This window comes from Vidua macroura, chromosome 24 (genome assembly GCF_024509145.1).
Source record: "Vidua macroura isolate BioBank_ID:100142 chromosome 24, ASM2450914v1, whole genome shotgun sequence".
Taxonomy (NCBI): domain Eukaryota; kingdom Metazoa; phylum Chordata; class Aves; order Passeriformes; family Viduidae; genus Vidua; species Vidua macroura.
In genome coordinates, this window is record NC_071594.1 from 2,871,165 (window position 1) to 2,885,668 (window position 14,504).

The window sequence follows — 14,504 nt, forward strand, 5'->3', positions numbered from 1 at the left end:
GTGGGTTTTGCCTGGTGAAGGGACTGGGGGGATATTGGTTTTACTGGACTTGGAGGGGGTGTCCCTTACCACAGCAGCCCTGCAGCAATGCTCTCTGCCCAGCAAGGTCTGGGGTCATTCCAGTTTATTTATTGCCCTGTTCTCTCAGCCTCGATGTGCTCTGCCTGTGCTGTGTCATCCCTCTGCTCTGCTGGCCCTGGGGATTTCAGCCTCCCAGCTAGTCTTGAATTTGGGGTGGATTTCTCCCTTTTCAGGTATCCCTGTACATTCCAACCAGGAGTTTCAGCCTGCAGCTGCACATCCCAGACCTGGCCACGTTGGGGTGAAACCATCTCCGGGTTTTGCTGTCTCTTTCCCAAGCAGGAATTGATTCAGCTCCAGGACTGCTGGTCCTGGAGGGCAGAGGGAAGGTCCTGAGGCAGGAAAACCAGACCTCTCTGGAAGTCCACTTTGCTGTGGACGGTGCCCTGTTTGGAGGTCTGTAAATCCAGAGCTGATCCAGCCCAGAAATTACAGTAATTTACAGTAATTTAATGGAGCTGGTTTCTGGATTGGTTCATCTCCGTGCCAGCCACTGCAGCGATTGAACTAAACTGATTTTCTTGGGGAATTCCTTGTTTGGGAGCGCTGGGATCCCCTGCCCTGCTGCCAGTCCACGGGGGCAGTTTAACTGCCCTGGGGTGGTCGTTCCCGTGTGATTGTGCCCGGGTTAGAGCTGGGATTTATCCCAGAGGAACTCCAGGGTTTGTCTTGCCCCTCCCCGTTATAGCTTGGAGAACATGGGGTCCCTGCACTTGGTGCTGTCCCCATTCCGAAGGGACAGCTGGGGTCTGACAGGGTCTGGAGGGTTATTTGTAGGGGTAGAGAGGAGAATTTGGGATCTGCATCCCGCTCGCGCTGCTGCCCGACAGAGCCCAGACGTGGGCAGGGCACGTGAGCCCGGAACCGAGCCCGCCGCGGGACAAATCCTGGCTAAGCAGCCAAGATCTTCGGTTTTCCCACCCAAACACAGTCTCAGCCAGAGAACGGGCTGTGTCCAGGGCAGCGGCCGCGGCTCGGAGCTCGGGTGCGCTGGGATCCCACTCGGGATGGCTCCGGGACCGCTCCGCATCAGCCCCGGGCTGCGGGCTCTGCCCGGCGGGCTGGGAGAGGCTCGGAGGGTCTCGCCAGGCTGCAGACGCCCCCCGAGCCTCACCGAGATGCTCCACTGCCATCTAGTGACAACGGGACCCGCGACAGGGATGGCACCGGCCCCGGCTGAGCCCCGCGGGGTCCTCCCCTGCTGCCCCCGGGGGCTGGAGGGGAGAGCGGTCCTTCCGTAGGAAAAGGGGTTTCTCCATCGCGGTTGATTCCTTCCCTGCAAACACAACCCAGACATCACCAAACTGGGCTGTTCAATCTTAAGAACTGGGGTTTTTTTTCCTAAGGAATTGTGGGGAACGAGGTGTCTGTGCGGCTTTGGCTGTAGATGTCCATTTCCTCCAGCACCTCGGACATCCAGAGCATCCCTCCTCCTCCTCCCTCCGTCATCAACACAGTTAAATTATTTAATGCCTTTAACATAATTAACACGTTGCAATCCTAAACTGCGAGCAGCTGTCCAGCCCTGCAATTTCTCCTTCCAGCTGCCCATTAATGCCTCCCTCCGGGCGATTAGAAAGAAGGAAAAGGCCACAGATCCCAGCCCTGCGCTGGGGGAAAAGGAAGGAGCAGGACAGAGGACTCGTGTGCATTAACGTAACTCATCCATCGCAATCCCAGACTGCTTGGAGGCTTCCTGAATCCCTGATTTATCCTGGTAACGCGCCCACAGCGGCTGGTAGTGCAAAGCTGTGAGGTGTGTGAGGCTGGAGCGCTGCCCCGGTCCCTGGTTTTTGGGGGTGATTTATTTTTTGCGCTGTCTCACTCCTCAGTTTTCCACGGAAACCACTGCAGCCGCGTGAGGATGATGCTGATACGCCTCCAATCTGTAATTACCTTTGCATATGCTAATTGTGTAATTCGGAGCGGTAATTACGCGGGGAAGGGAGTTGGGAAGTGGGGCTGGATCGCTGTCCCGGGCTGGCTCTTCCCGAGATCCCTCAGAGGCCCTGAGGCATCCATCAGGCGGAGGTGCCCTCTGCTTTCCCCATCACCCTTTCGGTGCTGAAGTGTCCGATCCTCGGTTTTGTCCCGGCTGTGGCGGCTCCCTCGGGAGTACCAGCCTGTTTCAGCCCCACGTGTGCCAGGTGCTCTGCGGCGAGCGCTGGTCCGGGACGGTCGGGACAGAGGGAGACGAGAGATCTCCAGAGCCCGGTCTTGGGTTATCTGGATTATTCTGGGGGCCCTGCTCGGAGCTGCTGGGTGCAGCCCGAAGCAGACCCCAAGGAGTGGGGGCAGGGCGAGATAGCGAGAGAGTTCCAAGAGAGGGTCCAAGAGAGCAGAGAGAGAAGAAGAACAAGAAGAAGAAGATGAAGAGAAGATGGCCCCGGCTTCTCGGGTACACCTTATCAGGGGGGCTTGAAGGTGGGTGCAGAAAAGGACTTTGGACCAGTGGGATTACAGATACATCATACTTCAGGGGAGGGTTACAAGTGCCAGATAAACTCTACATTTTTGAAGAAGGAGGCAGAACACTTTATCTGACCTTTGCTTTGTCTGTGGGTCAAAAAAGGGAGTTATCTTCATCAGCTACACCACTGCCCACCAGCTACTTAGCAACCAAGGTCTGTCATCTCAAAGCTCGTTTTCATCTCAGTCTGGCTCACATTCTCTGCACTTTCCCAATCCCCCGCTAGGCAGTCGTACCTATAAGGCCTTCTTGTTTCATCTTCCCCAACAATGCTCCTCACGGGCAGCGTTACAAATAGGTTAGAAACAGTTGTAAAATAGCTGATAGTTGTCGAGCATGCGCTGTTAGTTTGGTGATGGTAAATCCCATAATACACCCAAGTAAAGTGCATCGCCCCCAGCGAAACGAGCCAGCCTGGACAGAACTGTCATGGGCCAATCCAGCCCCTTAAAGCTTCATGCAAATGAAGCATCCAAACAGAAACCAATCCAAAGGGACACAAAACAGGATAAAAAGGGGCTTCTGACCCACTGAACCCGTGCGGCTCCACCTGGAACATCGGGGCCATCGCTGCTCAGAGGACCCAGCGCCGGCGCCGCAGCGTCCTCGAGGGGAACGCTCCTGCTCAGCCCGCAGGCCCCCCTGCTTTAGGCCTGTCTTTTATTATAATAAATGCTGAAATCACTTTTAGTACCGCGAGTGTGGTCCCGTTTTTAGCAGGCAGGATCCCCCGTGCTGGCTCAGACGTGTCTCCCATGAGCTCGTGTGTTTGTGGAGGGATGTCCCAGCCTGACCCTGCTCCCTGTGATCCACGGTGGATAAACCTTCCTGGGGCACTGGAAGTTCCAAGGGGAAGGATGAGGCAGGGAGGGGAGGGCTGGGAGCAGGATTTGATGCAAGATTAAGGATCTGATTTCTGTCACCTGCAGCTTTTTCCTGTTGGTGCTCTCAGCTGGTTGTATTGAGCTGCTGGGTGAGTGAGCTCTTTGGATGTATGTGGTAGTTTTAGTTTAAAGAATTACTTCTTTAAAGTTACAAGAATTTACTTCTTTAAATTCTTTTCATGTCAGACTATGACATTGTATTCTCCCAGTTGTGCCTGCGAATCCTTCGGGCAGGTTTTTATTTTGGTGCTGCTGGCTCACCCCAAACACAGGACACTTACTCACCTCCATGTCGCACTACGACACAAAATAACTCATGCATGCACACTAAGATCAAAAGAGTAAAAGGAAGCAAAAGGAGGAAGTTTTATTTCTGACCTCACAATATATAGAATTCCAAAAGTGACACTGGATTGCAGGGTGAAATTGCCACCTCTCCAACCACACTGGTCAAACCAATAATCCATCAATTCTCTCCTGCCACAAAGAAGAATGCAAAACAATCATTATTTACATGAGAAACTCCACTAGAAATATGTAAACATCAGAAGGCATAGAAAACTTTTTAAAGAATTTTAAAACTATCAAAAGAACAGGCGACACCTCCGCATCCTCTTCACTGCCTTTGGATTCTCACCTCCACTGATGCCCACAGGTCCATCCCCATCTTTTGGCTTTACTGGGATAATTTTCCCCACGGGGATTAACAAGCAGCTCAGAGAGTGAGCACTAACCAGGCTCAACCAGCTCCTCACACCTGACACCCAGCACTGGGTGAGTGCAGCTCTCTGGAGCGTTGGATTTCAGCATCAGACTTCCCTAAGGAGGGAATTTAAACCCCAGGCACGGCACATTTGTTCTGCTGGCAGCTCTGATCCTGTTTGTAAACGCTGCACTGAGGGACGGGCAGTTCTGCTGCTTGTCCAAACCCCTGGGCTTCCCAGCCGGATCCCTCCTGCCCACTCACACCTCTGACATGCAGAGGACAGCTGCCTTTTCCCCTCTGAATCCCAACCCCAGAAGTTTTGTAGGATACAAGGTGTCCCCTGTGATGGGGCAGCACAGACAGCTCATATTCCCGGTGTGGAGCACTGGAATCCCCGGTGGGACCACCCTGCACACCCCCATGGGTGCCAGGAGCTGGGGTGCACAGCTCCTGCTGGCTTTTCCTGGGGTGTGGGGACACGTGGGTGCAGCATTGTCTCTGCATTTTCCTCCCGGGACCGTCCCTGCTGCGTACGGCAATTAACAGGCTCTGGTCAATGGGATCTGGGATGGTGCTTGGCAGCTCCACCCAGCCCAGGAAGGGTTGGGGGGGCTTGGGGAGCCTGAGGATTCCCAAAAGGGCAGGCAGTGCCCAGCTGTAAATCAACACCAGCCCCTGGAGAGTGGATGCTGCACGGTGCGAGTCCATCCATGCTGAGGAACCCACGGCTTTTTGCACGTGTGGTGAGGGAATAATTAACAGCAAGGAACAATTAACAGCTAGGGCTCCCCCCAGCCCCCACAAGGGCTGAAAGGGCTGCGGGGAGAACGGTGGCTTGTTGTTATTGTTTGTGTTATGGTAGGGCCGACACAAACCCCTCATGGGCTGCAGCTCTTGTGATGGGGGGACCCCCAAACCACCCAGAGTGGTGCAACATGGCAGGGCGTGCTGCTGGTCCCCCAGTGGGAGACCTCACACTCAGGAGGGATGCCCAGACTTGTGTTTTTATTTTCTATTTTGATTTTCACTCCTGCCCATTGGCAGAGGTGATTTTGGGGTGTGGGGAAAGCAATGCTGCAGGAATGGGGACCCTGGGTGAGGGTTTTGGAGGGGATCACAGGTGTGAGGGCAGCAACGGGGAGCACAAGGGAGGTGTTGGGGATGCCGATGGATCAGAAGAAGCGGCTGGGGGGAGCAGAGGGGTATTTATAGCTCAGCAGCCCCAGGTGCACGTCAAACACTCCAATTGAGGCATCCTTAAAAAGCTGCGAGGGATCGGGCATCTGCCTGGTTATGTGAAGCCTCTGCAGCTGCTCCAAGCAGCTTTTCCTTCCCCTGCTCCAGCGTGGCTCTGCCGGCGTCGGTTGCCGGAGGTTTCCCTGCCCGGGGGTGGTTTGGTGTCGGAGCCATCCCTGGCAGGAGCCGCTTTCCCAGCTCAGCCCCGGCTCTCCCCTCGGCCCTGGGCTGCTCGCCCTGCCCCGTTCCCGAGGGTTCCCCGTGGCCCAGGCTGGTGCTGGGCACCGCTTCCCCTCAGCTGCAGCTCCTGCGCAGGAGCCGAGGCAGCGGAGCTGGGGCGAGCCCGAGCAATGCAAAGCGCCCGCAGCAGATGGTCGGTGCCGTCTGTCTCTCCGCCACCGCCTCCTCGCTCTTCCTCTCCTCATTCTCTCTCCCAGCTCCTCTTATTCTTCTATTTTTGCTGATTTACCCCCCCCCCCCCCAAGGACTTCCCAGCCAAGCAGGACCCCCACGTTCTCCTGCACCCCCAGCCCCTATTCCCACCGGGTTCACGGTGCAAAGCCAAAGCTTCAGCTGCTGAGGAATTGAGATGAGGACACAGCTCCCTACGAGGGGGGAAACTGAGGCACAGAGGAGGCTGGGACCTGCTGGTTCCACCCGACCTTCCTCTCCCAGCTGCAGAGAGGCCGCCGCGTGTTTTGTGTCCTTGGCTCCAGCTCTGAGCATCTTTTTGAAGGAGCTGTAAATTCCAGGTACCAAAGAGAAGGGGAGGTTAGAACATCCATAAAATCAGCCTGACTGGATGATTTATCTCCCTCTGCACCCCCAAACTCTTCCCTTGACTCACAGCCCGCTTCCCCAGATCCCGGGTTGTTCTCAGCCCCAGGGGTTAAATTTCCAGGTGGCGCAGCCAAAACGGAGCCCCGAGTTTCTAAAAAGGCCGCGGGCTTTGCAATCCCAGCTCCCGAACACGAGCTGCCCCGTGCCCCCTCTCTCTGCCCGGGGACCCCCGCGTGGCCGCATTCCTGCGCGGTCCTGTCTCCGCGGCGGTGGCCGCGCACTGAGCCGAGGTCGAGCCCTGCAGCGGGGACGATCCCGGCTGATCCCGGCCTCAGGAAGCTGCATTGTTTTTTTGGGGGGGGGTTAATTTCTCCGGTTGTTTGTCTCTTCGCCTCCTCCGGGGTCTCTTTGACGTTGCCAGTCCTGCTGGATGCCCGAAGCTCCTCCCGGGTGGCAGCGGCCGATCCCGACGCGGACAATGGAGCGTGCTGCGGGCTTGGCAGCGGCTCCCTGCGCCGAGGGCAGGGCATGCTGCGGGGGAAGGGATGGGGACCGCCAGGCGGATGCTGCTTGGATGGATTCCCTCTAAAGCCTGACCTGGGTGGGGTTTCCACTGGAAGATCTGTCCCTCAATGACCGGTTTTCAGGTGCTCGTGCCGGGGATGCCCTTGGGAGGGTTGGGGGGGGGTGGTCCCAGCGGGGATCTTGAAGCCCTAAGGGCTCTTGGATAGGGAGTAAAATCCTGTTTGCTGAGGCTCTGAGTAAATCCTTCCCTGATCCCATCAAGTGTTGCTTGATCTCAGTGCTGGCTCCAGCTCCCCTTGGCTCCGGGTGGTGCCGGCGCCTCAGGGGAAGGGATGGGGCAGGGCAGAGCAACCCTGGGGGAAAGGAGGAGAGACCAGAAACAAGGGAGGATGGAACAGGTACAAACCAGACCCTAAACCACAGCCAGCCCTGCTCTTCCCGGTGGGAAACTCTGACTGGGAGCACCTCCTGTCACAGCCCCCCTCGGCCGAGCCACCTCCTGCTGTCCTGTTAGTCCCCACCCTGTCCCCACTTGGCTTTGGGGGACAAAGCTGGCTTTGGGAGCTGTTTCACCCCGGAGGAGGCACTAAGGGGGTTCTAAAGGCGGCCGCCTCCTCCCAGAGGCACAGGAGGGGGCTGGGGTAGATGAGATGGGAAGAGCAGCTCCCTCCTGATGAGGCTCCGAAATGCCTGGGGAGAGATTCATTCATCCCTGCGCTCCTTGGAGGTGCCCATTCATGCCTGGTTTCTGTCACCCCCGGTCAGGTAAGGAGCCTTAAGGATGAAAATCCCCCTCTTTGAGCGCCTTGCAAAGCTGCAGGAAATGTTGCCCGGCCTGAAAAATCCCCCTGTCCTGGCATCCTGCAAAGCTGCCCCGGTGCAGGATGCTCAAGGCACGACCCCGCACCCCTGGTGGGGGTGGGACACGCAGAGCTCATCCCAGGAGGTGCTGCTCCGGCAGGAACGCTCCTCAAAGCTCTCCCGAGCCTGATTCCTTCCCCTGGCCCTGTTGTAGGCGGGCTGGGGCTGTGTGCTGGACGGGAGAGAAGAATCAGCCCCGGGGCTGATGAGGGCAGCTGCCTTGGCTGCTGCCTGCCCTGGTGGGGAGCCTGGCTCTCCCCGCTGGATGGGAGCAGGGCTGGCATCCAGGCTCTTCTCTCCAGCAGCGTTTCACATTCCTTGGGGCTTTTTCTGTCCTTAAAGCTCGTTGAGGACCTTGGAGGGTTGAGGGGCACCAAGGAGGGAGGGGAGGGCAGGGCAGCTCATCCCAAGCTGCCTGTCTTCACGTGGGTGATTGTTTCCAGCCGAATTGCTGAGATGGGATTTTTAAATTGTGTTTTTTAATCAGTCCTCCGAGTGACCCCTCCCAGCCCTGAGCCCTCCTGTGCCTGTACAGCTCGAGTGGGGGCTGGATCACAGGCTGAGACCTTCTGTTACAGGACAGCTGTGGAAACACCTGGCTGGGTGATCCCAACAGAAAAACCTGGGCTGTGCCCAGGGGTCAGGGTAAGGAAACAGTCCCTTCGCCAGATGTTTCGGGTTTATTTCGGACCAGGGGTGCTCTCAGGGCTTTATGCCATGTGGGAGTCAGTGGTCGCTCCTACAGCACCTCCTGGCTTTGGGGACATCCGGGGAAGAACAAAGAGCTTTTGTGTGCCTGGAGCTGGCACTGAGATCCAGCGGGATGTGCTGAGACACAGCCGCAGGTGAGAATTCCCAGGAGGAGGGAAAACAGTTGGATCATTGCCCCCTGCTGCTCTCCATCAGCCCAAGCTGCCGGATCAGAGGTGGTGGGAGGCTCGGGTGAGGGTCTCTGGGAACACAGCGGGTGTTTCTGGGATGAGCCATGTGAGCTCCAAGCTCACTTCGTGCTGTGCTGCAGCGCTGCCAAGCCCTGCCCAGCCACCAGAACCAGCAGAGCGCCCATGCTGCTCTGTCCCTGCCCAGGTCCTTTGCCTCAGGTGGCTGGAGGGGCTCCAGCCTGGGACATGAGGAATTTGGAGACTTGATGCTGGTTTGGGGCAGTTTGCAGCACTTCATTTGATCCAGGAGTGCAGCTGGGGTGGAGAGGATGGGACAAGTTCTGGTTTGATGGGGCTTTTTGAAGTGGTCTGTTGGCACACAGGAAGGATTTTTCATTTGTGCCAAGCTCCAAAAAAAAAAAAAAAAAGAAGAAGGGAGCAGGATGAACCCACCACCATGCGTGGATCCATCCCTGTTGCCTTGCTCCCCACACCCACCCTGTGGGACTGATGGAGCCACCCTGCCCCAGTCTGATTGCTGGGTGAGCTGGGCACCTCACAGCCTGTGATTTCCCCCACCTTTTCCCTGTTCTCTCACAGGGATCATCATCACCTCCCTGCTCCTCAGCTCTGCTCACTGCCCAGGGGTGACCTGGCTGTGGGGAGGCAATGCTGCAGGCAGTGGGGAAGATTCAGGCCAGGGTAGCTCCGTGCCTGCTGTGGGGGGAGGCTGAAAGGGAGATTTGGGAACGGCTTTGCCTGGAAACTTATAGAAAGCTGCATCCTGGGGAAGAAGGTGTGACGTCAAATGCAGCGCTTAAAATATACCCAGGGCAAAATCACATGGCAGCTGGTGAAACAGGAGCTCTGAGCACCAGTCCCAGGGGAGCCTTGGGGATCCGTCCTCCAGCTGAAGCTGCTTCCCAGCCCTTGCCATGACCAGGGAGCTGCTGTGCCAGGCTGGGGACAGCAGGGAGGGCTGGGGACTGCAGGTGGCCGCCTGGTTCCCATCTGCTGCCAGCAGCGGGGCTGTGGCTGCACGGCCCTGCGGCGATTTTTGGGTGACTTCTGTTGGAAGCAGCTACTGGTGGGGACTGCCTGGATGGTGTCTGGCTGTTTCTCATTAGCTGGGTAGAAAATTGTGCTGGGTGCCAAGTTGCTGAGGGCCAGCTCCCCAGAGGGACAGGGATGATGAGCAGCTTGGAAGGGTTGGCTCAGCAGCCCAGGACATGCTTTTCCCACACAGAAGATGCAGGCTGGGGTGAAAATCCTCTGGTTTTGGCACTTTGAGCCCTGTCGAGCCCACCAGGCAGGTTTGCACGGTCAGGGTGAGCACGGCAGGAGCAAGCCAAGTGCTGGCTCGGGCAGCACCAGACAAACCATAGCAAACTCCCTCCCTGCAGGGTTGTGTCCTCCCTTTGAGCCTTGGGTTAATATCAAACCGTTTAAAGTTTTTGCTCTGTTTCCTTGGTACATGAATGTTTAAAAAATGTTCTCTTAGCTTCCTCAAACACTTACTGCTGATATATTGATTGTATAATGTGAATGTATTGATTTTTATGATAAGCATTATTTATAAATTATTGTTATTGTATTTTTAGCCAGCTTTCATCTGCTTTGCCATCTCCTTTTGTGATCACCTACAAGACACGTGTCGCTTTCAGGATCCTTCTTTTTGCTCTCTGCTGACATCTTATAACAAGCTCCACTCAGAGAAACTGGCCCCAAGTCAGGCTGAGATCTCTCTTTACTCCCCCAGGAATAAGCAGCACAGTCGGCAGTGCCTGTGCAAAGAGATCTGAGGCTGAGCAGCCTCTGAAAGGGTTTTATTTTTATTTTCATTTCCAAGGACAAAATGTCCAAGGACCACACAGGTCCCCAGAGTGGGTCCAGGCACTGAGACCATCCCAGATCCCGACTCAGGCCTCTGTGCAGGGCAGAGAGGGCTGGATCCAGCTGTGAGGGAGGGATTTGGGGGTCTATCCCACTGGAAACCCTCCAGGGAGATGGAGCTGGCTCAGATGGGCCCTGCAGACAGTGGCAGGCAGCACCTGGTGTGGGGAACAATATCATCCAAGCTATGAGAAAAACCTTAAGAAAACTCTCTGAGATCACCCAAATTCCTTCCAAAAAATGCAGCCAGGCCACCAAAACCACCTGGAAATGCTGTGACAGGCTGAGCTGGAGTGATGCCACCCAGCCCTGGTGCTCCTGAGCTCGCCCCGTTGCACAACACCGCCTCGGTCGCATCTGCCCCGCCAGCAGCTTGGCATGTGGAGAAAATTAAGACCAGAACTCTGGAGCAGCAGCTCTTTAAAGCATGTCCCACTGCTTGGAGCCCTTCCCAGAGGCCGTGGGACATGGTTTTCATTCCTCTGCCCAGGCTGGGGTTTATTATTTTTCCCTCTATTGTGCAGAGTCCCCTTTATTCCCTGCATGCCTGTCCCCCGGGGCTGAGGGAAGCAGTGTGGTTTTCTTGTGCTCAGACATGGCTTGCTGCCTCCTCCCAAGCACCCTTTTGTATTTCAGACATGATCTCTAGGCCAAAAGTAGATGATCCCTGCTCCTTCCAGGGCTGGAGACACACAGCCTACAGGTGAGTGCCTGGAGGGGCACTGGGCTGGGTTCATTAGAAGCCCTGATAAAGGCAGATGATGCTTTTAAAGGTAATTTTCTCTGTGATTCCTGATGTTTTCAGCTGGGGCTGTCTGGCATCAACCCCTTTTTTGGGGACACACTGCCCTGTGGTGCTGTCATCCCACTCTTGAGTGACCCAAGAGGTTTGGGAGCCCTTGGAAGTGCCACCAGGTCTGCGTGTCCTCGACGGTCACAGGCTCAAGTTGTCCCTGAGGAAGGGGCATCTCTGTGATGGGGAAGGCAAATCCGAGGGGAATGCCCTGCTTGGGATCCCAGCTGTGCTGCAGCCTCTCCCATTCTTGGACACATCTCTTTGCCTCATGGGATGAGAGAAACATCCTGGCAGAGAGAGCTGGGATTCGGATTCTTGGGTAGAAAATGCTCCGCAAGAGCCAGAAATTCCTCTGCTCTGAGTCAGGCTGGGCTCTCCTTTCCCCGGGTCTGCTCCTTCCCCTCCTCGTTTGCAGCGCTGGCCCTGAATGAGCCACGACAGGCCCTGGCTTTGCAGGCAAGCACGCATTTAGAAACCAGAGGGCTTTATCCCCTGCAATTATTATCACTTGAATGTAGGTCGGCTTGACAGCTTAGGTGGAAAATCATCTTTGGAGCGTTCTGGCGCTCCGCACTCACTGTCCTGTTAATCCCCACCTTGTTCCCACTTGGCTTTGGGGGACAAAGCTGGCTTTGGGAACTGTTTCACCCCGGAGGAGGCACTAAGGGGGTTCTAAAGGCGGCCGCCTCCTCCCAGAGGCACAGGAGGGGGCTGGGGTAGATGAGATGGGAAGAGCAGCTCCCTCCTGATGAGGCTCCAGAATGCCTGGGGAGAGATTCATTCATCCCTGCGCTCCTTGGAGGTGCCCATTCATGCCCAGTTTCTGTCCATCCCGGTTCTCCCGTCTGTCCCTCCCTCCCTCCCCACAGCTCTGGTGTTTGGGAGCGCCGGCTCTGCCGCATCCCTCCCGGGAGGCACCGCTCCGTCTCCGCCCGCCCCATCCTCACCCGCTCCGTCCTCGCTCCCTCTAAACCTCCCCCCTGTATTTTTCCTCCCGAAGTCACAACTTCCATCCTTTAAAAAGCCTCCCCCCACGCCGGACCCCCTCCCCTGGGCCAGTGCTATGAATGAATGGCTGGTGGCCCTGTGATGCCATTTCCATGGTGACAGATGGCAGCGGGAAATGCGGGGATCAGGGTCACATGAGAGCAGCGGTAAATTCAGGCAGTTATTTATAGGCTGCTGCTCCAGCGTTTATGGAAATGCGTCTGCCTTCGACCGTGGTATCAGCCCTCCGCCGGCTCTCCGGGGCACTGCTCTTCCAGGAGAGACATTACTCATGCTCTGCTTTAATCCAGACTGTTCCTGCTGCTCAGCCTGGTGTCGGAAAAGTACCGGGCAGAGGGTCTGGTTTATTTTTTCCTGAGCCTGAATCTCTCTGAATCAGCCTCAGCCAAACGCAGCCGTAACCTTCCCGCATCTGGCACCTCCTGTGCTGATGGCTGCAGTGTGGCGGGGCCATAACCTGTATTTTTGGTCCTGGAAATGTTCATGGCAGAGCGCAAATCCAGCTTTGTCTCATCTGGTTTTAGCTCTGATACATCTGGGAATATTTCCATGCCTCAGTTTACCAACCAACACTTTGGTGATGTGTGGTGAGCCAAAGGGAGATTTTAAATCTACAAGGGAGGATTTGTGAGACCTTCAGGTGTCATTGAGCCAGCCCTCCCCATCCGCAGTAGGGTTATCCCTGCTCCCTGATGAGCTGTGCAGGAGCAGGGTGCTGAATGGCTGGTTCAGCCCCTCCTTCATAAGGATCCTTGATTTCTCTTTGCTTAAGACCCCCTAATCAGGATGCCCGATCTTCTTTCAGTTAATCTGGGTGTGCAGAGTTTGCTGCTGCTGGCACTTGCAGCCCACAGGATCTGCAGCTCCCCTTCCCCAGCCCTCCAAGCTCAGGCCCATCTTCCCATGGAGACAGTGCCTGGAGGCAACAAAATCCCCATCTTCAGAAATCGGAGTCAGGGAATCAGGGAGTGGTTTGGGTTGAAGGGACCTTAAAGCCCACCCAGTGCCACCCCTGCCATGGCAGGGACACGTCCCACTGCCCCAGGTGTCTCCCAGCCCCATCCAGCCTGGCCTTGGGCACTGCCAGGGATCCAGGGGCAGCCACAGCTGCTCTGGGCACCCTGTGCCAGGGCCTCCCATCCCTGTCCCCTGTGGGATTATGCCCTTTTCTGACCTTGTTTCTAGTCCCATTTCTCTTTTGACAATGTCTGTCCTATTCCATGGCATTTCTAAATCAGCATTTCTTATCTCGAGGTTTGCGTACAGATGCACACCATGTGAGCCTTCTGTCAAGCTTTGAGAATTCTCTACAAATCCATTTCCCACGTCCCCTGCATGTCCCCATTGGGGTCCTGGCTGTCTGTCCTGTCCAAATCTCCCTTTCCCAGCCTGGGCATCTCCTCCTTGGCTTCCCTGTTTGCTTCCCCACCACCCAAAGGGATGTTCCACAGGTAGGGCTGTCCCACAAACACAGGAAATACCAAGTCTTTGGAGAGGTCACGAGGACTGAGCACAGCCCAGAGCAGCCCCTGGCAGGCACTGACCACATCCCAGCTCTCCCAGGCTGGATCCATCATCCATCACGCCCTGGATCACGTGGAGATGTTGCCACCAGCCCAGCAGCCACCGTGGGTGTTGCACTGGGAGGGTGTTTTGATTTTTAAATCACGAATGTGACGGGTCCATTCCCTTTCCAGTGCTGCCTTCCCCAAGCCAGGCTGGGAGAGGCACAGTTAATGGAGTGTGGCTCGTTCCTTCCCGGGGGAAGAGGCAGAGTTATGGCCATCGGTGCTGGCCCAGCTCCCAAGCACCTGGGAGAATTGATCCTTCTGTGCCTAATAGGCTGGAAAGGGAAAGAGTCCAAAGGCCAGGAATGTGTATAAACACTGTGATCCAGGAGCTGGGGCAGCGTGGTTTGGGGCTGGAGGTTTGAATCCTCTGCAGTTTGTGTCTTCCAAATGTGTTTTTCCTCCTATCAGAGTTTCTCACTGGATTTTGGTACCAGCATCACCAGCACCAGAAATATACTGGTTGTGAAAATGCAGCCAGGCTCCATTGCTGAATGTGTGTTTTCAGGACCAGGAGACTTTTCCATGAGATACTGAAACAGAAGTGAGCTCCTCTGAAAACTTTCCCCCTGTTTTCCCTGCAGTGAAGCAACCTAAGAGCCCTGTGCTTTTCCTGATTAATCTGATTAGAGGTTTTCTGAGGGCAGCACTGAATAGATGGGGAAGGCTGAGCCCCCCGGGTGTCCTGTGCTCTGCTCCCCACACCAAGCAGCCTGAGAAGCTGTGGGAAATTGGGCCTAAAAAGCTGGATTTGGGGTTTGCTCATCCTCAAGAGATGTCTGTGCAAGGCATTTCTGCCTTTGTCTGTATTGAAT

General features: G+C 55.9%; 1 protein-coding gene across 6 annotated transcripts in view; it reads right to left on the minus strand.

Annotated features, from left to right (window-relative positions):
- Nucleotides 1-2,721: 2,721 nt before the first annotated feature.
- LOC128818586 (potassium voltage-gated channel subfamily A member 2) overlaps nt 2,722-14,504 on the minus strand; it is a 191,853-nt gene continuing 180,070 nt past the window's right edge. For all 6 annotated transcript variants that reach the window (XM_053998040.1, XM_053998038.1, XM_053998037.1 and 3 more), the window contains exon 4: nt 2,722-2,732. The gene's annotated coding sequence lies outside the window, so the exon portion shown is untranslated. The remainder of the gene's footprint in view (nt 2,733-14,504) is intronic.